General features: G+C 33.0%; 1 long non-coding RNA gene and 1 other non-coding gene across 2 annotated transcripts; one reads left to right on the top strand and one right to left on the bottom strand.

The window, feature by feature from the left end:
- LOC144287524 (uncharacterized) lies at nucleotides 1–24,933 on the top strand. The gene is made up of 3 exons (XR_013355308.1): nucleotides 1–35; nucleotides 20,002–20,069; nucleotides 24,819–24,933. It is a non-coding gene; the product is annotated as an uncharacterized LOC144287524 (long non-coding RNA).
- Nucleotides 23,597–23,740, bottom strand: LOC144288179 (U4 spliceosomal RNA). Its single transcript, XR_013356154.1, has one exon. It is a non-coding gene; the product is annotated as a U4 spliceosomal RNA (small nuclear RNA).
- Nucleotides 24,934–25,666: the final 733 nt, after the last annotated feature.

Genomic DNA, 25,666 nt, shown 5'->3' on the forward strand with positions numbered 1-25,666 from the left:
CAGGAGACTGCTGTCACAAAAAAATGACATCAAAGGTCAGTGTTTTATGTAACGAGACATGTGAGGCAGATATATCTTTAACATTTTGTTGCTTCTCAAACTTCACCCTGCTATATTATCGACAGCTAGTATGGGCAAAGCAATGCGTCTTTGTTGTAATGGTGGTTGTCTCTGTTGGTGACAACAAACACATAATGACACAACTAGCCTTTGTCATAATACTGAACTATGTTACTGTGATTTTGTGAACATTCTAGACCATTATGGCAAGAAAAACTCCATGTACCACAATCTCTTGTTAAATGCTTTTTCCTTTAATAAGGAAAATGCATTTTATAGCCATTTGATGAAATACGTGGCATGTAAAATTCAAACACTAAAATATAAAGCTTGTCAACTTATTCTGTTTTGATGGAAATTTGTGTATATATTTACTGAAATACAAGCACAACACATTTTCACGTTATCTCTTAAATGTTTTATATGTTTTTAGGCATAGCAGCCAATACTAATTGTCACATTTTATAGGAAACTGCTTCTTTATAGTTACAATTGCCTAAATCATGTGAAATCAGTGTATTTACAAAAATATTTACATTGTATGACAAACAAAAGGACTGCGAACAAAATATATATATATATATTCTGAATTAATATTTTTAATGAGTTTTTAAAATATATTTTTTTTGCTAATTTTCCCTGGGAATTATATCTCTGCAACTTAGGAAGTTGGAATTTCTTCCCATTAGAGATACAGTAATAACTTTGTAATTAGTGAAATCATTGTCACACTGCATAATCAGCTCATTGAACACATACATTATAGTAAGAAAAAATAATAAAAAATCCTTGATAGTAACATAACTGTCCCATTAAAGTCTTGATTAACTTTATAACAATAATGTAGTAGCATTTTACTTTTATAAATTAGCAGACAAATTGGAAATATATCAAACAATGCTTCTGTATCTTTACAGAAGGGAGGGATGCTTAATTAAAATAATATAATGCTGGCAACATTAATTTCTTATTGTGGGGATTTAGCAACTCATTTCAGAATGTGAGGCCAAAATTATATTTCAGCAGTTTTATGTTAAATGTTTCAAGGAAAGCCATACGGCCCCTGGGCACTGCATGACAGACAGCAGTATCAGAAACAATTGATGTGTGTAATGACAATTGCAAGCATCCTTTCCAGATGAGCTGACCCACCCTGATTCCACCCTGCTGCTCCTGTTTGGTCAGCAGGTACCTTTCACCATCTGTTTCTCTTGTAGCAGCTGAATTGTTTCTCTTATTGTGCACCTAGATGGTAAAGCATGTTGAATATGAAATATAGCTTGTAGGTCATGGGATAGTCTAAGTATTTCTGTTTAATTTGGAAAGACTAATTTCCGCTTTCAGTGCGTTTTCCTTTGGTGGTAGGAAAAGAGTTTTTATTCTGAGCGTAATCAGACCAAGGCATGTAAATTTTTAATAGCGACTGTACATATAATTACAGAGATTGCTGTAATTTGCTGTTTGTATTATTAACATCCTTAGGACGATATAATAATCATTCCTTTTAACTAAGTACTTTGCATGATTACTAAACTGGCCATGAAGACTATAGAGCCTCTGAGAAAACGTGTAGACTCTGTTGGCTTAAAATCTAGACATAATTTTTGCATTGTTCCTATATGGCTTCCCAAGAGATCAAAACTTAAAGTTTTTTTTTTTAATCTTGTATTGAAATTTGTCCATATTTTTATATTCTGATAGACCCCTAATTTTAATATTATAGTCAGGAGATTTCATTTTTGCTTCCTTGAAGCAATTCAGTTCCTCTTGATTTGGGGGGAATGGGAGATAAGAAATTAAGTCATGCTGGGATTCTTCTAGGGAGCGATGGATAAGGGCAAATGCCACAAATGGGTAGAGAAATGGTTCATTCTTGAGAGAAGAAGGAGAGCAGCTGAAATCTGAACCTAGTCATTATAATCAGTATTTCCCAAAACATTCAATAATCTGACAAACTAATATATCTAAAATGTGATTTTTGTCACATTTCTCCTCATCTGTTTATTTTAATGTAATGAATAATGCAGATGAATCAAGAGTGCTGGTTTGAGTTATTCCCCCTGCTACTTCTATAACCCTGGATCAGTAATTCAAAGCCCAAAGTCTTTACAGTAGCCTCCCAGGTCCTGAATGATGTGAGCTGCAGTAATTCTGTGAACTTCCCCTTTGCTCTTGTCCTTATTCACTTGGCTCCAGCCTTAGTAGCTTCATGACTATTCCTTGAATTTGCCAAATATACTCCTTCTGCACTTTCTTCTGTCTCGATCGTACTTACTCCAGGCATTTTCACTTTCTTCAGCTCTCTGATCTCAAGTAACCTTATACATGAGGCTTTCCTTGACCACTTAATGAAAGATTGATTCCATCCACAAGAACGTCTTCTCTTCTGTCTTAAGTTCCTTTAATTTTCTGCAAGCCCTTTCCAAGCATCTTGACCAAATTTATATTCATTTATTTGTTTATTTTCTCAACCTTTTTCCTAGAATATAGACTGTAAGAGGCACAGGCTTTGCCTGCTTTGTCTAATCCCCAGATCCTAGAACGATACGTGGCACATAGCAGACATGCAATAAATAGTTGCTGCATGAAGGAAGACATTCAACAACCACTTAGTGACCTCTTTGTACAAGCATCATTATACAGATGGACTAGAGATATAATGCTGAATAACATGGGGGTCTGCCCTCTTGAGAAGATCAATCTTAGATACAGATTATTGATAGTCTGATAAATCTGTACATAATTCTCTTTACCTATTGTTTATTAATGAAGGGTTAACGTTACTCACTGAGGTTTCTTTCAGCTATACAGTTTTATAGTATTACTATTTTCAGGTCAAGTTAGAGTCCAGATCCTTCTTAATCTACCTTCATTTCACTCTTCTTGCTTATTTCTCTCTTTTTTAGTCCTTTTATAAGCAGCAACCACTATTCTTAAAAGTATGCCCTCAAAATGATCAACCCTTAATCTTTGTAAAAATTCTTCCTCATATGAGATCATTCTCTTTGCTCATCTTTGTCTGAATTTTTTATGTACTTTCAAAGGGGATCCAAATCCCTCTTATTTTGACTTTACTAAATCAACTCATACTATTACAAAAAGAAATTGCTGGGGCACCTGAGTGGCTCAGCAGCCGAGCATCTGCCTTTGACTCAGGGCGTGATCTCAGCATCCTGGGGTTGAGTCCCACATCAGGCTTCCCACAGGGAGCCTGCTTCTCCCTCTGCCTATGTCTCTGCCTCTGTCTCTGTGTGTTTCATGAATAAATAAATAAAATATTTTTTAAAAAGAACTTGATGATTAGTTTATTCAATTTCATGTATAGAACAAAAATAAACTGAGGACTAGACACATTACTTCTTACTTAAAGTCTCTTGCTCATTGATCACAAATTTGCCTGTGTCCGCAGGCTTCCAACACAGAAATCTTTTGCCTAGACCCAAATATCATATATTCCTCTGTACTGTTGTCTTAGTCATTCAGGCCGCTATAAGAGAATACCACAGGCTAGGTGACTTATACACAACCAAAATTTATTTCTCACAGTTCTAGAAAATGAGAGGTTCAAGATCAAGTCATTGGCAGCTTCACTAATGTAGTGAGGCCTAACATCCTGGTTCATAGAAAGGCCACCTTCTTGCTATGTCCTCACATGACCCCTATCTTGAATCTCCTTACAAAGGTTCTAATCTTCTGGGGCATGTCCTCTTCATCCCTCAAAGGTCCTACCTCCAAATACCATACATTAGGGGTTGGGTTTCAACATATGAATTTTGGGGGAATACAAACATTCAGTCTGTAGCAACTGTTAGCTATCCTTTTATTTATAATGCCAAGTAAACACAGATTAGCTGAGATATGCTTTATGTTGGAAGATGCAAGGTTTTTTGACTTAATGGTAACTCTCAGAGCTTTCATACCTTTTTTTCACGGTATCTGATCTGTTTGTACTATTTTCTGAAAATGATGTTATTTAATGCAATCTCAGTTTATATCACAAATTAAAATACCATAATTTCTTCTACAAGAACTTATTTATACATCCATATGGGTATGTATGGGTAGGTCTCTCATCTCTATTTTTCTAAATGCAAAAGTGACCACAGTAGAGATACTTCTTAATCTGTACATTTTTCGCTTAACACTTTTTGGAGGTTTTTTTCATATTGGTCCTTGTTTTATCTAATGCTGGCACTGTATTCCATTATATAGAATATAATAATTTATTTAACTAGTATCTAGGTATCTCTTGATGGATTCTTTAGGTATTTTCATTGTTTTGTTTTGCTATTCCTAATAAGTGTAATGAATGGAATATATATATTTATACATTTTATATATACACACACCACATAAATATGTTTTTTCATAAATTTATGGGCTGTTTATTCTTTTTTGTGAACTACATGTTCCTATTTTTGGTTGATTTTTGTATTGATCCAATCATCCTTTCCTTTTAAATTTGTATGGGCTCTTTGTAAATTGAAGGTATTAGCTGTGTGTCAAGTGCTGTAAATATGTTTTGCCAGTTGTCATTGGTATTCACTTCTTTGAGATTTAAGACAACTCATGAAAGTAAGGCTGTGAAAGCTACTCAAAATTAAGTGGATATCTCAGGCAATTATTCAGCAGAGTCTACTCAAGAAAAAAAAATGCTCAATCACTTTAATATTTCAAAAGGAAATGTTAATTTGGCTTATTTTTTAGGAAATAAAATAACTGGCATAGCAAAATAATCTTTTATCTGGAGTGCAATGGCATAAATAATATTTAATAGCTTCTGCAACACAGTTCATATATAATTTTAGACATAGGTGTCACAGAGAACTTTTTCTTTTCTCAGTTCCCGGTCATCTCTTGAAAATAGTTGTTTCTGGTCATAGGGACATGCATTGTGTCTCCTCTGTGTCTCTATGTCATTAATAATTCTTACACAATTTAAAGTAATGGAAAATTATATCTTAAAAACTAAATATTTAGGAAAGAATAATAATGATAATTATGTTAACAAAATAGGACACACAAACAAGTGCCAACCAGTGGTAGAAAACTCCCCGTTTTCCCAACATTGCCTAATCTCCTACATCTCTCTTTTCTTCATTGTTCCCACCACTTACTTAAGATATCACAGTTCTTTTTTTTATTAAATATTTCATTTATTTATTAGAGATATAGCACTAGTAGGGGGGAGGGGCAGAAGAAAAAAGAGAGAAAGAGAGTCCCAAGCAGACAACCCACGGTGCGGAGCCCAACACAGGGTTACATGCAGGGCTCCATCCTAGGACTCTGAGGTCATGACCAGGGACAAAGTCAGATTCATAACTGACTGAGCCACCCAGGCTCCCCTGAATAGTTCTTACAGAAAGAAATTCAGTTGCATGGTCCCCTTTTTTGGTCATTATGTGGAAATTTGGAATCTCCCCTTTCTTACATAATTTTTTTTTTTTTTACATTTGAAAAATATTTCATCATCATGATTTCCATTTTCACATTTCCTGGCTTGGATTACACAGTAGTAAATATGGTTAGGGTTGCATGCGAGCTCACCTCAGACACTTTTCTTCTTTTAAATCATGTTTATTAGAGACATAGTGGTTTCCATTTTAATTTCTTTCTACTTGTAGTTTAACATAATTCTTCTTCCCATTTATTTGCTACATATGGAGATAACCATTTAAAATGGTTTCTGGAAAAAAATGGTCTCTGGAAAACATTATTTATACACAGATGTTGCTGTGTACACATACAAAATCTTTTCTCTACAATGCAATAACGTAAATAATATTCAATTGCTTTTCTCACAAAAGAATTCATGGAGAACACATAAATATGTGTTCTAAATAGAAGCGGAATTATTTTTCATTTCTATCAATCACCTATTTATCTACTGATCTACACAAATACATACATATAGATAACAAAAAAATAAAAATACCTAAGGAGTGTATGTATGTGTGTTTATGTATAAAGTTGTATGTGTGTGTGTGTGTGTGTGTGTGTGTGTGTATAGAGAAAGACACAGAGAATTTCACTTCTATTTGGTACATTTTTCATCAATGAAAATACATTCAAAACATAGTTTAAGAGAAACTATGATGTTTAAAAATAGCATCTGGAACAAATCTCATAGATTTTTCTATGGAGAATTGATGAGGTAAAAACAGAAACAGAAACAAAACAACTTTCCGTTACCTATAGCCAAGGTGTAAGCACTTCTGGGGGACTAGGGGATGAGTGAGAAGTCACATGGTGCAGATGTAAGGAGGGTGGTCTCCTGATGACGTTGGTGATTGGGTTCACTGTTTCTCATTAGCAGTGACATAACTATTCTATGTCTTTTTATACTCACTTATAATATATGGCTCATAATAACCTCCATCTCTTAGGGTGTTTTGAGGATGGGATGAGTTAATACATGTGAAGTTTTCCAAAATATTTGGCTTGCAGTAAATGCTGAATATCTGAGTATGTTATTATTATTATTATTCTATCTTAAGCCTGTAGAGAAGAGACTTTTTTCACACCTTCCTCACATGCAGAAATCACCCCGGTTTATTTGAGGTTCAGTTCGGCAGTGAGTTGGCTTTTAGAGGAATGCAAACGAAGTGGGAGAATGAGGAGGGGGCATGCCTATTAGTGGAATGGCAGCTGAAAATCTTGAGCATGATTGTTGCCATGAGGCTGGAGTCCAGGGCACGTGGGAGGGTTGGCAATAAGGTGAGAAAGGTAGGCTGGCATCAAACTGTGACCAGCGTAATCATCATATGGAAAACATTTAAAGGTCACTGAACCCCAGCTCTAGGGGCAGTTTCTACAATATTCCCTGTGAAAATAACTGTCTTCCTGAACAGTCTCCTGATTAGATACTACAGATCTTATAAATGTTTCCCCTATTTTTAAGTAAAGAATGTGATAGATGTAATAGAATGTTGTGAGAATTAAGTGAAATTACATACGAGAACTTTGTATAGACCCTGCTTAAAGGCATGTTCTATAAACCATAGTTATCATTCTTAGCAATATCATTACCATTATCATTTTTTTATAATTCACCAAAGGAAATCTAAAGAGTCACAATTATGTATATGTATGTCAAGAGCAGAACAAGAACAAGGCGAATAATTTTGTTCTTAGACTACAGTAAATGTTAGGCCTGTGTCATCATCTGATTGGCCTACCTAATGGAGACAAAAACAATTTCAGTACTGAGTGTTGCATCAGTTGCCCAACTTTTTCTCGATACATTTTATTCATAAAAGATTGTTAAGTGTGAAAAATATTCATGTGGGGACGCCATCAGAAAGCTAAAAGGCACAGCATCCAAGTGAATAAGATATCACATCAGCATCCTAACCATTTCACAGCCTGAAGACAACTGCAGTGTAGTCAACACAAGGGCAAGTAGAGGCTGCCAAGGAACCAGATGCTATCGCTGGAAAGAAAATTTTCTCGGCTCAGCATCTGGGTCCTGTAAATGCGATCCAGAAAGAATTAGGGCAGGCAGAGCTTTGCAGAGGGGAATGCAGTGTCCTTACCTAAATGCTGTACATAAAATGAAAAGTAATATTTGTAATGATTTTCTCTTTTATTAATCGACAAACACAAAACCAGATTGGACTTTGTGCTCAACATTCCTGCTCATCAATAATGGCATCTATGAAGACTTTTATCCATTATAAGGGTTGTAAGGATATATATTTTTGTCTTTGGAGGAAAGTAAGGATTATATACAACCATGTTTTCTATAACTTCCTATGGATGCAGAGATCAGAAGTGGAAAGCTCTACTTTTTGCACACTGTATTTCAGAAAAATGTAGTACTCGTAGCCTTTAGAATTCTAGTGTTTGCTCCTAATGTAAAATAGTCTCCATAGGGAAGAACACTTATGCACTGGAAAATACTGACTAAATCAGAGATTAAATGGATAAGGCAGGAGTTAATATTGACACCAGGTAGAATAATGTGCTTGTTTATCTGAAATGATCTCATCATTCATATTTTTAGATGCATATTTCTGTTTGGACAAGGATAAATTATATAAAGGATAAAAGTATTTGCAAAACATACCCATGTTTTTCAGATCATTATATTTTGCCGTGTAGAACTTGTTATTATATTCTACAGGAATACTTACTTGGATATTTAGGTGTCTGAGATTAGTTATGATGTCCTGTCCTTCAATGAATAATCTTAATTTATTTCTAAAATATAATTCGGTATTTGGTAATGAAAACATAAACTTGCATTTCCTAATAGCATGTACCTGGCATTTGATAATTTGAAGTTCAGGAAGTTGTATATTAAAAAATGTAACTTAATTCAATAAATCCTAAAGGCCTGTGTTATTTTTAAGGCATTAAGAAATTGCTGGAGCTGATACAAAGATTTTGGAATGGGCTTTTCATGTCCAGAAATATACTAGATTTGACATAATTACAAATATAAGGACAACAGCCAAGTGCTAAGGTAGAAGAAAAGTTATGATATTTTAAAATACAAATGTAGATATACTTTATTCCATCTTAGAGGTCTGCCAAATTCCTGTTACTTTTAGGTTATCTGCTGAGTAATAGGATTCATTTATTCATTTGTTTATCTATTTATTTATGCCTACTAGAACAATTTGCTCTTAGTTTGCTAGTGTCTTGATAATGTAAAAATAATAATATCACTTTCTAATGGTAAAATAATACTGTAAAAGTAAAACAGATAAAGTTAACTTATGCTGAATATCAAATATCAGATGTATATATACATATATATAACTTATAAAATATGTGCTGAGCTTTAGGGATCCTCCTCTTTTAATTTAAATAGTTCTTAATCTATGTGGCAATCTAGTATAAATATAAAATTGTTAACATTTGAAATGAATCCCACCAAAAAAATTAGTAAGTCAATAGTGTTTTTACTACAGAATTATAGACTCTATGTGTGTGTGTGTGTTCATGTATTTGTGTATTCTCACATGGTAGAGGAAAGTGAGGTGAAATTGAAATATATCTGAAAAAGAAGAAAGAAAACATTATTTCACATGTGGAACATTCCCTGAATAGTTTGTTTTCTGTTAAATCAACAGTTCTACTTGCAAACTCTCTAGGGTTTTCAAAGTCACTGAAGAGAGCCCAAATTAGATTACTTGAATCAACAGTCTTGCGGCTACCCGTATATTCACCTCCCTGCTTTTTATTGGATAGAAATTGCTCCAAGTTTTCCAGCTGCATAATCTCTGTACTTTGCATACAAACCAAATCTATTAGATGTATAATAAGGATAGGGTCTGTAGCCATGTTTTTTTTTTTTTTTTTTCTTGACTGTGTCCAAAACAGTCTCCATGTCTTACTCTTGTAATTACCTCAGCATCTAGCATTGTGTATATTGGCATTTACAAAGAATGTCTGTTGAATGCAGGGATAGATGGCTGAATTAAAAAAAGAAATAGAACGTGAGGAATTTAAATTTTATAGAGATGAAGAAGCCAATGAGAGAAAAGGTGGAAAAATATATGCAGAGTGAACAACCTCACTTATTGGCAAGGATGCCATAACATTGGCAAGAGAATTAGCAGGATGCTAGCAATGAAAGATGGGTTTCTACCTGCAGCTCTGCAGTAGAGTGCTTGATAAATCATGTAACTTTTCCAGGCTCTGATCTCCTCATGAGTTCTAGTAGGTCATGAATTGGAACTAGGACCCTAGTGACTATAAGTGCCAATAGATTGGCAACTGTTTTCTGAAACTGTGTGTGATTCTCAGACTACCTCTCTATGAAATGAGCAGCCCAGACTACTGTGGATGGTTGGTTAGTATTGTCTGTCATGGGCCTAGGGGAGTAATGACCTCCCTGAACTAGAAGTTTTCTGAGGATATCCCATGTTTTCTCTTGATTTTTTAACGATTGTTTTTTTTTTTTTTGGGTTGAAATGCTTCCCTTCCCCTTTTAACCTCTTGTCAATGCTGGTTTCTTACTACTTTCACTTAAATCTTTTCAAGACAGAAATTCCAAACTCATCACTGGTTAAATAACTGTGTTCTTTGCACTATGTTGTCTTTTCCTGATTTGCTAAGATACACTATATTAAGTCTCAGATATAAACAACCTCATGTAAAGCATTTAAAAAATTTTTATGCTATAAAAATGATTTATTTTTTAAGTACTTAATAAGAAATGCAAAATATTTGAGGTCACATAAGCTTCTTCAGTCACATAAAGCTAAATAATTATTTGATAACATTAAGCAATGGGTAACTCTAATATAATGCAGAGTTTTCATATAGGTCTAAACAGTTACATTCAGTTTTTACTATAATTGATTGTATCCCGGGAAGGGTTATCTGAAGCTGCCATCAATTATTTTAAGGCACTAATAATCCAGGTATCAGGAAGGAAAATGTTATTAACTTTAAACAGTTCAGTTCAAATTTATATAAGTTTGTTTGCCCAAGCACTTGCTCAAAAACTAAATTATACACAATTTAGTCAGTCTTGCTACAAAAATTCTCTTCTGAATAACAGACATAACAATGTATTGGATCTAATGCATTTTAATTTATCAGTTTAATCAACTTCGGTAGCATGTTGCCAATTTTTTTCCTTTAAACAAGAATATATGGCAATTGATCAGAAAGAAAATGCTTTCTGTGTGACTTTGAAACTCTGCTGTTCCTGCTGCAGTTGTGTTGCTGCGATGGATGACTTTCACAACAGGAAATCAGGCCAATTTAAAGTCCAGGCACCAAGCAATTTGAGAACCACCAGCTTTATGCAGTAATATAATTATTCCCTCCGAGGCTCTTAATTGTATTCATCACACCATGATTTCTGCACAAATTAAGCATGCATTTACTGCTATATATAACTTGCTTTGCAGTTAACATTCTGGAAACAAATTTCAAGGAGATAGAATTTTGGACTTATTCATCCCCTGAAATCACAAGTTCTAAATGTTCTATATACCTTAAGGTCATATTTTCTACCTTGTAGCCTCTAAATAAATGAGATACCAAATGAAGAAAGAACGAATATCTGGAGCTGGATTTCTATATATTTTTTTCTTTACTCTAAAAATTTGCAGGACTCCAAATTGTTGCATGTAAGCTGTTTCCCTGGAAGGAATTCTCAGCTAAATCTAAGCTATATGTAAGATCACTCAGAATTTTTAAAATATTTGAATATCTGCTCCATGTCAAATGTTAATTACTCATGAAATAGATTGCACACATTTAGGACAAAAATAAAATAATCAAAAACGACCCAGTGTATTTGCATAGGTAATCTTTCTGTGTTAAACCTAAATAGAGAATTTTATCTGATATTTTCAGAAAAGGAACTTATATTCATAAATATTTCTAAAAAAATAAACTGGAGAAATGAAGGTTCTTTTTTATTATTTCATTTAGAAATATTGGCTATAGAAGCAGTTAGAATTTCCGTAGTATTTGCTGCTTGATTCTTTTATTACATCTCTTTACCTGCTTTATTTTTACCCATATTAGAAACATTCCTTTCTAATATTTGATATAGTTTATTTTCTCTATGTTTCCCATAATGGTAGGGATTTCTTCCCTTTCCCCCATCTGTATATACAATCTATATGTACTGTTGTACAGCTGTATTACTAGTGCTCCAAAACTGTCTAACCCATGGCGGGTATTCAATAAGTATTTGTTGAATGAAATGCTAAGTAATATTTTCCTCTGTTAGTCCTGTCTCATTAGATAGATTGTAAACTCCTTGAAGGAAGGAGCTATAGGGAGTCAGCATTAGTGCTCTGTATCAGTCATTCATTCAGAGACCTTTGTGGAGCAGCAACCACGGGCCAGGAAGGAAACTAAAAAACTATATAGTCTTTGTATGAGTAAACTGCAGTGGTTCAGAATGTGGGCTTTCAAATGGCTTTGCTGTGTTTTAGTTGAATAACATAATTTATTTAAAGCCACTAATACTCAGTTTGTTTATTTATAAAAAGAGGCTGTTTAAAAAACAACTGTGTAAAAAAGTGTTGGAAATCAGATCCTTTGCTCACTGTTGGTGGGAATGCAAAATAATGCAATCACTATGGGAAACACTATAGAGGTTTTTAAAAAAAAATAAAAATAGAACTTGTATATGATCCAGTGATTCCACTTCTGGGTATATATCCAAAAGAAATGAAATCCGTATTTCAAAGTGATATTAGTATTGCCTTGTTTATTATAACAGTATTCATAGTAGCCAAGATATGAAATACTCTAAATACTTATTGATAGATGAAGAGAACAAAAATGTGGTATATTTATATTTATATATATTTATATATATCATAACCTGAACCAATGTATATATATCTGTATGTAGATATAGACATATATCAGAGATTGCTCTTAAGCCTTTAAAAAAATTGAAATTCTGCAATATGCAGTGACATAGATGGCCCTGGAGGACATTAAGCTAAATGAAATAAGCCAGGCAGAGAAAGACAAATAATGTATGTTTCCACTTATGTGGGCTATCCAAAATAGTCAAGTTCATAAAATCAAAGACTAGGATGTTAGTTAATAGGGGCTGAGGGAGGAGGGGGAAATAGGTAGTTATTAATCAACAGGCACAAAGCTTTAGTTAAGTAAGATGAATAAGTTCTAGAGATCTGAGGTACAACATTGTATCTGTTGTCAAATATAATGTGTTGTACACTTAAAATTTTAAGAAGTCAGATCTCAGGTTAAGTCCTCTAACCATTATAAAAAGTATAATTCCTATTTCCATATTGGTTTTTACATTTATCTGAATTAATAAGTTGTTTTAGAAGCAAAAAATAATGTGAGAACATAATGCAATACTAAATATATGTTGCTGTAAGTATAAGTCTGGCAGAAAGTAAGCACTCAGTAGATGCAACTTACTTCAGAAGGATTTTTGATTTCTTCATTTTTTACCTAGTATCTTAAACATACTAGATGGCTAATAGATATTTTTGAAAGATTGATTGATTGATATTTCCAGAGCCCATCATTCAGTCAATTATCCTTAGATCTGGAAAAGGAAGGGGATATCCTAATTTTAATTACAGTTCTCAGAGCAGCAGTGGGAAATTGTCTTTGTCAGAATGGGGGTGTGAGCCATAGAGACATGAGAGGACCTGAAGGGAAGTGGGATCTCAGTGTGATAGGTAAGTTGAGGATTCTTGTCAGGGCAAGCAGCAACAAATCTGTGAAGGATGTTTAAGGATTTGGCAAGATAGAAAATATGTGGGGTTTTTAGTTAATACTGAGGTTTAAAGAATTCGATTACAAGAAACTTGGTGACCCAAAACCCCAATTTTAAGCCATCTTATTAATGCAGATATGAAATAGCAGAAAACTGTATGAGGGCACTTGTAAAATGAATATATAAAAAAAATGTGGGCAAGAGAAATATTCAAAAAAACTGGAGAATTGAGTAGTAGGGCTTGCTCTTAGGAGGCAAATGAAATACAAAAAGTAATCAAATGTAAAATACAGATATCTCAGTGAATAATTATGCCATTTGCTAAGGAAAGGGATATAGGATGAGGAATAAATATCTTTTGGAGATATTTCAGCCACATATTTTAGGCAGAAATGTTATGCTACATAATTATTGGACAATATATTAATTCCCCCTTCCTATTCCTTTCTATTTTTTCTTCTTTTTTAAATTTATTTTTATTTTTATTTTTATTTTTTTGAGGGAGAGAGTGGGGTGTGGGGAACAGGAGAGGAGAGAATTGAGGGGCTCAGTCTCAAACGTTGAGATCATAAGCTGGGCCAAAATCAAGAGTCAGTTACTTAACCCACTGAACCAACCAGGCACCCGAACCCCTTCCTATTTCTTATTTAATTTTAAGCTTTCTTCTGCTTGTAAATTTAATCTGATCAATTATCAATGGATTCAAAACAAGGCTAAAAACTATTAGATATTTTCTCTCTTGTTATCTTTTAAAAAATAATTTGCAAATTTAGTTTAATATTTTTGTTAATGTAGAGAAAATACTTGTGCTGGTGTGGAAGGATTAAGAAGTCCAAATTATAAAAGTAACATTAAAAACAACAATTGGTGGAAAGTAAGCCTTCTCATCTATGGAATGCCATTTTTACATTAATGCTTGAAAGTTGATGATTAGAATAATTGATTCTCTGCTTAGGCACTTAATTGCAATATTTGCTACCATATTATTGAGATGAATATTAGATTGGCATTTTGTAAAATCTTTCATTTGCAGATTGTGAGCTTTTCAGTGCTGTGCTCCCATCTGTCAACTTCAAGTCTATCCAGTCTATATCCTTTTTAAGTGGTGATAACACAACTTCATTACACAGTGATATATACTATACAAATGTTAATTATGTGTTTGACCTTGTTAATGACATGGCAATGTTACAATTTTGATTTGCTTTTAAAAACTATAGATAAGACAAATTATGTAAAAGGATATAGGAAAGAATCATCAATGTAATTAGATCCAAACCCATTTAAACACATAAGCATAAAATGTCCCTAACATGTTATTAATTTATTCAATCTATTTTTAGGAGAAAGCAATAACATTCATGATACATTGTTAATTTTTTTTATTTCATATACTATCATTCTTACGTGCTAATTAAGGGAAAAAAGCTAATATAATAACATGACATTATTTCAAGGTACATCAAAAATAATGTTATGTGTTTTGCTAAGTAAAATTCATTCTTCCTATGGATTCTCTTTTTGTGAGAAAGGATGGTAAGCATAATACTTTGAAATTGATTACTATCAGAGTTGTGTCTATTAATATTAAAATAGAGCAGCCAATAAATTCTGCACACCCCTAGATTTATGCTATTCACATGTCTTGTCATATAATAATTGACATAATGATAATGTAAGAAGAATCAGAGAAAGAGAAAGAAAGAACCAGGAACTGCTAGGTAGCAATTTTCCCAGTAAAAAAAAAAAAAAAAAAAAAGAAAGAAATCAACTGGAAGAGATTCACTGGTATTTTATGTGCCACCTCCTTTTAATAAGATCACATTTTCAGAAAATCCAATCTGCATACATATGGTAAAATACAGGGTTATGAAAGTCACTAAGCTGCAGCCTTCCTGAATGACCAACACAGATAAAGAGCAAACAAATAAACAAAAAAAGCCTAGGGAATCAGTTGTCTGCAACAGGAGAAATAGAATCATTATAAAACAGAAAAGCATTCTATAGAAATATCAAGAGAGCAGAAATTACTGGCAGAACATAAACTACATACAAGGAACATCTATTGTCATGAATATTCATGCCAGTTGTATTCCATATGCAAGAGGGTCTTGAGGCTTGTGGCAGTGTAAGCAACAAGGTAAATCCTAAGAAGCAAACCTCCAGCAAAAACTCAATTTGCACTGAGGAGAGAGAAGAGTTGCAGAAGAAAGGAGGATATATTTTTGACAAGCGACACAGATCAGCGTGTAGTATCTTCTAATAATGGGACTCGTATTGAACCATTCATTGTGCCTTGCATATGCCCAGTTCAATGCAGAAGGAGCTCATGCTGGGGGAGAGGAGTGGAGCCTCAAGTGAGCTGGAATCAGCTCTGTTACATGGACACTCAGTGCCAGAACTTATGCTAGAAACATATTTGCAGTAAGTTTTAAAACAATTCACAACACCTCCCTCTGGAAGATCACTTGCTTTCAATACTGCTATGTATATTTCAGAAGACAGGTAGTGAAAGTTTATATTAAAGAAACAGAGAAAATGATTCCAAGAATAACCATTATAATAAACAAGCAATATTTGACTCTAAATTTTCTTTATTCTATAACAATTTGTTAATTGGGAAACAGACCTCCTGTTTTCTCCTTATTATGCAGAAAAAGACACTTATTTCTTTTACTTTATATGATTTTTATGCTTTTTGTGATGCTTGTTCTTTAAATCATAGCTACTTTATTCTAAGTTCTATTAGTTTATAAAATTACTAAGTATTCTGGTTGTTTATGAGAAGAATGAAAGTTAAACTTTGTGGTTTTGAGAATAAGCTGTAAATGTGCATAAGCCATCATTTATTTCAACTGTTTGTTATACAACTTTAGAAATAATATCAATATATCTTAGAACTTTTATAACCTGTGTAGACAAGTTTTAATTAATTATAGAATAAAGACATGAATCGTGAACTTAAAGATTATTCATTCAAGAAAGAGAAACTTTTCATATTAGGAGCCAGCTCTGTATTAGGAGCTGAGAATAGAATCATAAATAAAATGCTGACCCTGCCTTTGGGAATCTCAAATCAGCTTAATAGCTAAACACAACACAACATATTTCTGGCCTTCATGAAGTTGGATGAAACACACATCCTACAAAATTGGTTAAAACTTTTATTCATGGCAGAGAGAGAGGTTCTGTATATATATAGGATAGAAGGGTTAAACCTTTTAAAAGAAAACAGTAAGCCCATAAAGATGATGAATTACAAAAACACTTGAATATGAGATATGGAAATCACATTAGAGGCATAACAGTGCAGATGTGGGAGTTAAAGTACAAAAAAAAATACCATTAATTACCAAAAAAAAAAAAAAAGATATATATGGTATAACACTGTGGCTCTAACTCTGAATTTAGATCTTCTACTTTAGAAGATTATAATACTATTAATTAAAAAAAAAAGATGTGTGCCTACAATTCTTTACCTTTTACAAGAACCTTGAATCTCTACATTGGCAAGCATGCCAAGGAATTGGAAATTATGGAGTGCTAGTGAGGGAAAATGAAGCTTAGATGTGTATCATAAAAATGTGCCCCACTTCTGAGGGACCAAGAGTCTTACCTTAGGACAGTACTCCAAGCCTTTCTTCCTGTATAATATTCAAGTTATTTACTGGGTCATGAACTAGAGAATATTCTGCAGATTAAGTAGAGTTTTCTGAGTCATCTATAATATAACAATGTGTCTTGCCCTCAGGACTGTTGGAACAAAAAAGTTACAAATATGTTTAGTATTGGAATTAGAAAAAAAAATGGAGAAGAGATAAAGAAATGAACAATGGAGAGAAAGAGATAGATGAGAGAATGGAAAACAAAACAGAAAGCCCAAAATAGAGGACTGGAGATTGAGGCAAAATGCTCATGATGACTTGATTTTAAGTAAGCTTCTATAGGATCCTGATTTAGGAGAGCGAACACAGAAATGCGGATTTTAAAACAAAAAGAGATTTGTTCCTTGTACAAGGGCAGGAGTGGACACCGTTGGTTCACGGCAACCTCAGTTTGAAAAAAAAAACATATAAAATAATAAATATATGTACATGTCCCATATATATTCCCTATATATGTTTACTATCTATATTCTCCATCATGAAGATATTTCCAATTGTGCTGTTAGTGTTTGCTAACTAAATAGACATAGAATAATGGTTAAGAACATGAATCTTAGAAAATGTGACTTCTGGAGCTAAATGCCATGTAATCTGATACTAAGAAATAAGATTATTTAACCTCTTGAGGTTTTTTTCCTCAACAGCCTATTGGACATTAAATAATATCGTTATTTAGCCTAATAGGCTTTCCTTGAAACTTCTTCCTAAGCTAGGAATTGGGATGCTCCTAGGAATTGGGATGCTCCACTTATATATAAGTGGTCTGTGAGCTCTAAAGAACTGTACAACTGGTTGGTATGATAATGATAATATGCCTTAGATAATGTTGATTTACTTTGATATAGAGGTACCTGGTCCAAGTAGAGAAAATCAATCAATTGTAGATTTGTGTGTGTGTATGTGTACATAAAAAGGAGTAGGATCAGCACAATACATTTTTTTTTCTTTCTTGTTCCTTCTCAACAGCTTTCCACACATGGCAGAAATATATGTGGGAGAAAATCACCCTTTGATGATCTCTAGTGCTTTGTCTTCTTAAAATAATTTATTTTAAAGAGTATTTATTAAATAACACAAAATCAGCAGTGAGTACAGAAATTTTAGAAGTGATATAATCACTCATGGAAGTTTGGTTTGGGTTACTGTGATACAAAATACCTAACTCTATTTAATAATCCCAGAAAAATATTTTTAAAGGTCAAGGTAGTTCATGTCCCTGAGTGGTAGAAATCATGATGAATTAGATCCTAGTTTTTTTGTCATACCTGAAAGAGAAAACTCCTAGAGAGTAGTTGCTAAAAAATAAAAAGTCAAATTTCTCTAAAAGCATAAAATGAGAAAGATCTTAACAGAAATTTAAGGATTTCTCAAAATGTTATTGATGACCTCAAGGGTAATATTCTTTGTTGTTCTTGCTATTTAATTTTAAAAGAAATAATGCTTTAGAAGGATGAACTACTCATAGAAACTTGGAAACTTTTTTTATTGAGCAAAAAAATTGAAGGAAAGGAGCATTTTCTTAAATTTTTTTTTAAATTTTTATTTATTTATGATAGTCACACAGAGAGAGAGAGAGAGAGAGAGAGGGGCAGAGACACAGGCAGAGGGAGAAGCAGGCTCCATGCACCGGGAGCCCGATGTGGGATTCGATCCCGGGACTCCAGGATCGTGCCCTGGGCCAAAGGCAGGCGCCAAACCACTGCGCCACCCAGGGATCCCGAAAGGAACATTTTCTAAGAGAATGAATTGATATAATTTTTTTTTTCTATAGTCATTAGGAAAAATGCATCAAGAATTCTAAAGAAATCCAAACCATTTACCGTAGGATGTTAAGGAAACAATTTCCAATTGCATGGGAAAATAAACAACTACATATACAGAGTTTATATTTATAATAGAGAAATTTGGCTATAATACCTATATCCATTACCATCCTGTTTTTAAGGAATATTTAAGGTTAGAGAAAAACGTTTCTAATTCTGTATGATTCACAGAAGCAAAATGTTGAGCTATTTGTAACATAAAAAAAAATTCTATATATGACATGAAAGATTGGAAAGATGCACACCAATTTAATAACAGGGTTATTTTTAAATGGTTGTGTTTAAATGGTTGTGTTATGGGTAATTTAAATTCTTACTTGTACTTTTTCACCTTTTTAGGATTTCCTCTATATTACAAATCCAGTATTTTTTATTGAGTGCTTGTTAAATGCCTAGCAGTGTCCTGGGAACTTCAGTTAAAGTGGTGAAAGGGAGCTAATTCTATTCGGGATGAAAATGTACCACTTTTAAATATTATATTAGCAATTATCTTTAGATATAACAAAAATCTGGTTTGTATTTCAAAGGTGTATATATGTGTTGCTATTAGATTTTTTGCAATAATTGACCTGAATTCAATTAATTGTGACAGAATCCAGTGCTTTTTTAAAGAATGATTGATGCAGAGAATAAGAAATGACCTCCCATTTGCAGAAGTGGTATTATGATGAAATACCTGAAAACAATCCCCCAAATGCACAGAAATTTGGTATTACAGAAAGCAGCACAAATGAAATAAATGTTTGAGGGTTTGTGTGTGTGTGTGTGTGTGTGTGTGTTTTGGTTTGTTTTGCTTTGTTGTTTTGTTGTTGTTTAGTTATAAGCTCAGCTTTGGGAGAAGCTGAGCGTTAGCAATTTTAAAAACTCCTTTTTCATTATCTTGATAAGCTAAATTTACTATTTTTACTGTAATAAAAGACGTATCCGTCTAAATAAGCCTTCTTTTGTGAAGCACAGTTTAGTTCTGCACAATAATCTGAGCCTAGCAAAGCACACATGTAAAAGCACCTTTATGCATTTCCCCTACTTGCCTCATTAGACTCAGCATTCAAAAGAGATCAATGACTTGGCTGAATTGACAAAATATGCTTTTTCCCTTTTGCTGATGTGCTGTCTAAGACAGAAAATATTGCTTTCTTTTTTCCCCCCATTCCTCTAAAGCATTTCAACTTTCATTTCTGTAAGTGTTATCACATTCGACGACTTCAACACACTCTCCATTTCACTAGCAATCTGTTAGTGATCTGCCTCTTTCATCTCTCCACAGATTTGTCCTAATGAAATCATTATGGCTGAACTGTTGTTTTTCATCCGCCTTTATTCCATCTCTATACGGTAATAATGATCTAATTTTATTTTCAGAAACACTGACACACAGCCATAGTTTTGAGTCATTATTTTTATGTTTCTTAAAAGAAAAGTAATTGATTCTCTAAATATTTTGTTTTGTGTGTTTATCGAAGGTGAGTACGAGACAGTAATGCTGCATGTATTCCGAAAGGTGGTAGGATGGAGTGGTTAGTAGATGCCTCTGGGTTCAGAATGAACTGGGTTCAAATCTTCTGTCCACTACTTAGAACTATGTGATCTTAAACATGTAGTTTATTTCATTGACCTTCTGCTATTTCTAAGGTTTGCTATGAGTATTAAATGGAAAAAAAAGTGTATAGTGTATAGAAGAGTATAAAAAGTGTATAGACGAATTAGCTCAGTCTCCAGGAGATAGATGCCATGCTAGATGCTTTACAGGAATAGAGCCCGTTCTTATGACTCAAGGTCATTATCATGGATGCATGCATCTAAGCCATGCTCCAATAACTGGTATGGGTACATGCATGCATTGTCTGTCAGGATCAACTTAACTCTTTTTCATATCTTCCCCCACCATTGATCTTTAGTGAACTTAAAAACACATATTGTATTTATATAAAAGATATTTTAACGAAGTATGAATGATATGTTGAAGGTGAACTTAAGGATCTGGTTTAAGGATGGAGGCATCAAGATGCTTATAAGCTCTTTTCATGTAAATATAATTTTTTTCTCTCTCCGTAATCTCCCCAAATTTTTTGTTGCCATTTTGTAATCTTGTCCCCACCCACCCCGGCCCCCATCTTCTCCTTACCCCACTCCCATTCCCCAGACATTCACTGATGGGCTTTCTGTCAAAATAGATTGGTTTGCATTTTCTAGAATTTTATATGAATGGAATCACATAGGGTTTACCATTTGTCTGATTATTTTAAAATTCATCCGTGTTTGATGACATATCAATAGTTCATTTTATGGCAAAATAATATTCTGTGGGATATAATGTCATTTGTTTATTCATTTACCTGTTGATGAAGATTTGGATTGTTTCTAGTTTTTGAAAATTGCATTTTGATCAGCCACTATGAAGATTTGCATACCAGTTTTTATATGAAAACTTGTTTTCATTCTCTTGAATTTAAAAAAAAAAAAAAAAAAAAAAAGAAGGAATGGCATGGCTGGAAATGGAATGGCCAGATTCTATGGTGATTGTTAAGAAACTATCAAACTGTTTCTGCAGTGGTTATACCATTTTAGATTCCCACCAAATTGGCAATATTTCTTACTTAAATGTTTATAGAACTTACTGATGAAGCCTTCTCATCATGGAGCTTTCTTTCTGGAATAGATTTTAACTATATAGTAAATTTTTTAATAGTTGAAGGACTTGTCACATAATATAATTATTATTGAATGAGCTCTGGTAGTGTTTGTGTTTATAGGATTTGTCCTTTTCATGTAAGTTCATAGAGTTGATGATACTTTCTTACTATACTTTTAATACCTGGCTCACCTCTCTATTTCTTATATTGATAATTTGTGGCTTTTTTTTTTTTCTCTCTCTCTCTCCCTCTCTCTCTTTTTACCTTTTTTTTTTTTTTTTGGAAGATCAGTCTGACTAGAAATTTATGAAATTGTCTTCTATAATAAACAGCTTTGATTTCATTGATGTCCCCCCCACCCCTGGTTTTCTGTTTTCTATTTCATGGGTTTTCATTCTAAGCTTTTTCTTTGGTCAGCTTATTTTAGATTTATTTTATTCTTTGTTTTCTTATTTCTTAACACAGAAGCTGAGATGATTGAATTGAGAGATTTTCTTTTCTCACATAAACATTTAATGTGGTAATTTGCCCCTCAGTGCTACGTTAGTGGCATCATCCCACAATTTTAATACATTTTTTTTTTCATTTTCATTCTGTTCAAAACACCCTTTGATTTCTTTTTTTATTCTTTTTCCAGTGTGTTATTTATAAGTGGTTTTTATTTATTTTATTTTAGTTTGTATATAATAAGGGACTTTGGGATTTTTTTTCACTGCTGCCCACTGCTCTACTTTCATCTCATTTACATTGTTTACATTGAGAAACCTGCTGTCACCCTTATCTTGATGTAATATGCATTTTTGTTCTCTGGTTGCTTTTAATATCTTCTTTTTTCAGTGGTTGGAGCAACCTTATTATGATGTACATTTTTTTTTTCATGTTTCTTGTGCTTGGTGTTTGTTGAGCTTCTTGGATCTGTATGTTTATTTTTTTCTGAAATTTGGAAAATATAAATGTTAATTTTAAAAATACTTTCCTATTCCCTCTCTCTGCTCTGTTTGGTATTCCAATTATTTGCACAGTAGACTGCTTTTAACATTCTTCCACAATTCACTGATGCTCTTTTTGATGTCTTTATTATTATTTTTCTCTGTGTTTTAGTTTGGGTAATTTCTCTTGCTGTGTATTCAAGTTTACTGTATTTTTTTACTATGTTGAATCTGGCATCAGTCTTATCCACTGTACTTCTCGGTGGAAACATTTTGGTTTTCCTCTCCAAAGTGTGATTTATGTCTTTTCAAACTTTCCATCTTAACTTTTGAACACATGGAGTTTACAATGTCTGTTTTATACCTTTTTTTATGAAGTCTGTTATCTGTGTCCATTCTGAATTGGTTATGTTTCCTTGGTCTCCTCCTCCCTATGGTTTGTGGTTTTGGTTTTATTTGGTTGGAAACCATGCATTGTAAATTTCATCTTGTTAGGTGGTGAATATTTTTTGCATGCTGAATATTTTTTTGTTCCAATTAATATTCTTAAGCATTGGTTTTAGTCATAATTAAGTTACTTGGAAACAAGTTGACCATTTTATGTCCTGTTTGTAAGATTTGTTAGTTGGGACGAATGCTGTGTTTAATCTAAGGATAAGCTTTTTTCAGTACTGAGACAAAATGATTAGGATGACTGTCAATGCTTTGTGAATCAAGTTTCCTGATCACCTAGTGAGAAAAGACAGGATTCCCAGCCTCATGTGACTGCTGTGAACTGTTTTCTCTAATCTTTTCAGTTGATTATTTCCTTGGCCTTAGGCAGTTTAGTTAAACACAGCCGACTGGATAGTATTCACTTGAATCTCAAGGGGAATGCTTTGCATCCGCATTTCTATCTTTGAGCCATGCTCTCCTCTCTAATTCTCTGTCCTACACATTCTGACTCCCTTGATCTCCTAAGATCTCAATTTAGACAGGCCCATGGCTCCATTTGGGCTCCCCTTTACTGCTCTTAGCATGGAAATTCTTTGAAGGCCCTAAGCTGAAGCAATCATAGGGCTCAGGTACTTTGTGTCCTATCTCTCAGGGTTGGTTCATTGTTCACGAGGTGTTCAAAATCATTGTTTTACATATTCTGTTGATTTTTTGTTTGTTTGTTTGTTTTCAGGTGGGAAATTAAATCCAGTTTATGTTGCTCTATCTTGTAGATCTGGTTTTGAATCTGTTGTCTGCTTGCTCATTTATTTGTTATATTTGAAACCAGGACAAGTGGAATTTAATTGTCTTCTGTTTTGTTGGTCATTGCTATATGTTATAAATATTAGCATCTTCTAATAATGTCGTAGGCATTAAATTGTTTTTTTGTTGTTGTTGTTATTTGAATTAGCAATAATCGCGCCTTGGATAAACCTCATTGGCTATGATATTACCACTGTGCAAAGCTTTTTTGTTGTTATTTGAAGTGTGGGCAGTACTTATATTTTAATCTTATGATGGCCAATTTTTATAAATTAATGAATAAATGTAAAGTAAGATGTAAGTAGTATTAGGAAACATTTAATTACCCATAGTACATAAATAGAATTGGAATTTTTAAAAATTAGTTTTTTGGAATGTCATGAAAAATCTGAACCTCTGATTTTATGTATTAAATATCTAGAAATAATGGAAGGAAACTTCACTAAATTTTGTGATTCTTCTAATGACCTAAATATATTAAATGATAGAAAAATTTGTACATAATTTACCAAATATTCCATTTCTATTGAGAAATTTGATATTAGCCACTGACAAAATAATCCTCAAGAAAATATAGAAAATACCTGATACCAATTGAGTTACTAATAGTAAACATTCTCATTCTTTGATGTAGGAAAAGCATGTTAGGCTCTGGAACTTAAATTTAGGGACAGTGGTGGAGAACCTATAAATACTGAACACAACCACAAAGTGCATAATAGTTCTTACACCCAGGAAGATTTTTAAAAAATTAAATAGGGATAATAGCTCTAACTAAATATTTTAAACTAAGGAAAATATTAGGGAATATATATGACTACATCTTCAAAAACAAATAATAATGGCCTTTTCCCTAAAAAGGAAACTCTTCAGCCATTTCATCTATTTTTACTCAATTTGCTTTGTTCAAAAAAAAAAAAAAAAAAAAACAAGTGTTCATCTGTATTTCTTTAACATATTATTTTAGAAAAGCACAGATGATGTTTGGCACTCTTAATTTTCTAAGCCAAGAAGTAGTCTACTTAAAACTGGCTTCAGGTTTCTTTTTTGTTGTATATTTTTACTACATTTTCATAGCATGTTCTGCTTAAAATACAAACACACAGATGGCAAGATACTGTTACCAGCCATAAGGTTGAAGTATGTTTGTGTGTGTTGGTTGGAAAATATCTATAAAATGAAGTACTTGTAGACACTAAACAAAATCCACTCTCTCTAGATATTTTATAATATAGCTACATATGGAGCACTTTAATGACCACAATATATGCTTCTAAAATTAGGCTTGTTTACTTCAGTGAAAAATTATACGGCCTTTGGAGAACAAACCCAACTTGCCTCCAATTTTTCAGCAAGATGAAAGAAAAGATTTCTCTAACTGTAACCTAAGGAAATGAAAAAAAAAAAAAGGAAAGAAAAAAGAAAGGTTTTGGAATTGAAGGTATTTGACATAGTTTGTAACATATACTAAAGTATTTGGTATTATTCATGCATTTACCTTATGCAAATGTAGTGACTTTTAAGCAGATGCCAATATTTTAAAAGGAATCAATTTTCTTAAGCTTGGTAATAAAACATGACAAAAAAATCTATCTTATTTTACACATTCCTTTCCAATTCAATATTTGTTATTACCATGCAAATGGAGAGAGTTCTAATGAAGAAGCTACTTTTGTTCTTAAAACATAAAATTAATTAATTCAAGCATTTTGGTTGTAAGATTCTAAACATGTAGGCTGTTTTAAAACAATTTAACTAAAAGAGGAAAGAGAAAACTATACTATATAAAAGACATGGCCAACTTCCAGAGAAATCTATCAGGATAAAATTTGTCCTCCAGATTTAATATATTGCTAAATTAGATATAGAGAGATAATTGATTTAATGGTCAACAGAGAAACTAAACTGAGAAATTCAGCAGAAATATCAGATTCAGTCATCATAGATGTACCATGAAACATGAAGAAAAAAATCATATCAGGTATATTTGCTAAAAAAAAGATCAATTTGAATTTAAACATCTTTTTTTTTTTAATTTTTATTTATTTATGATAGTCACACACAGAGAGAGAGAGAGAGAGGCAGAGACATAGGCAGAGGGAGAAGCAGGTTCCATGCACCGGGAGCCCGA

The sequence above is a fragment of the Canis aureus genome, chromosome 17 (assembly GCF_053574225.1).
Source record: "Canis aureus isolate CA01 chromosome 17, VMU_Caureus_v.1.0, whole genome shotgun sequence".
NCBI lineage: Eukaryota > Metazoa > Chordata > Mammalia > Carnivora > Canidae > Canis > Canis aureus.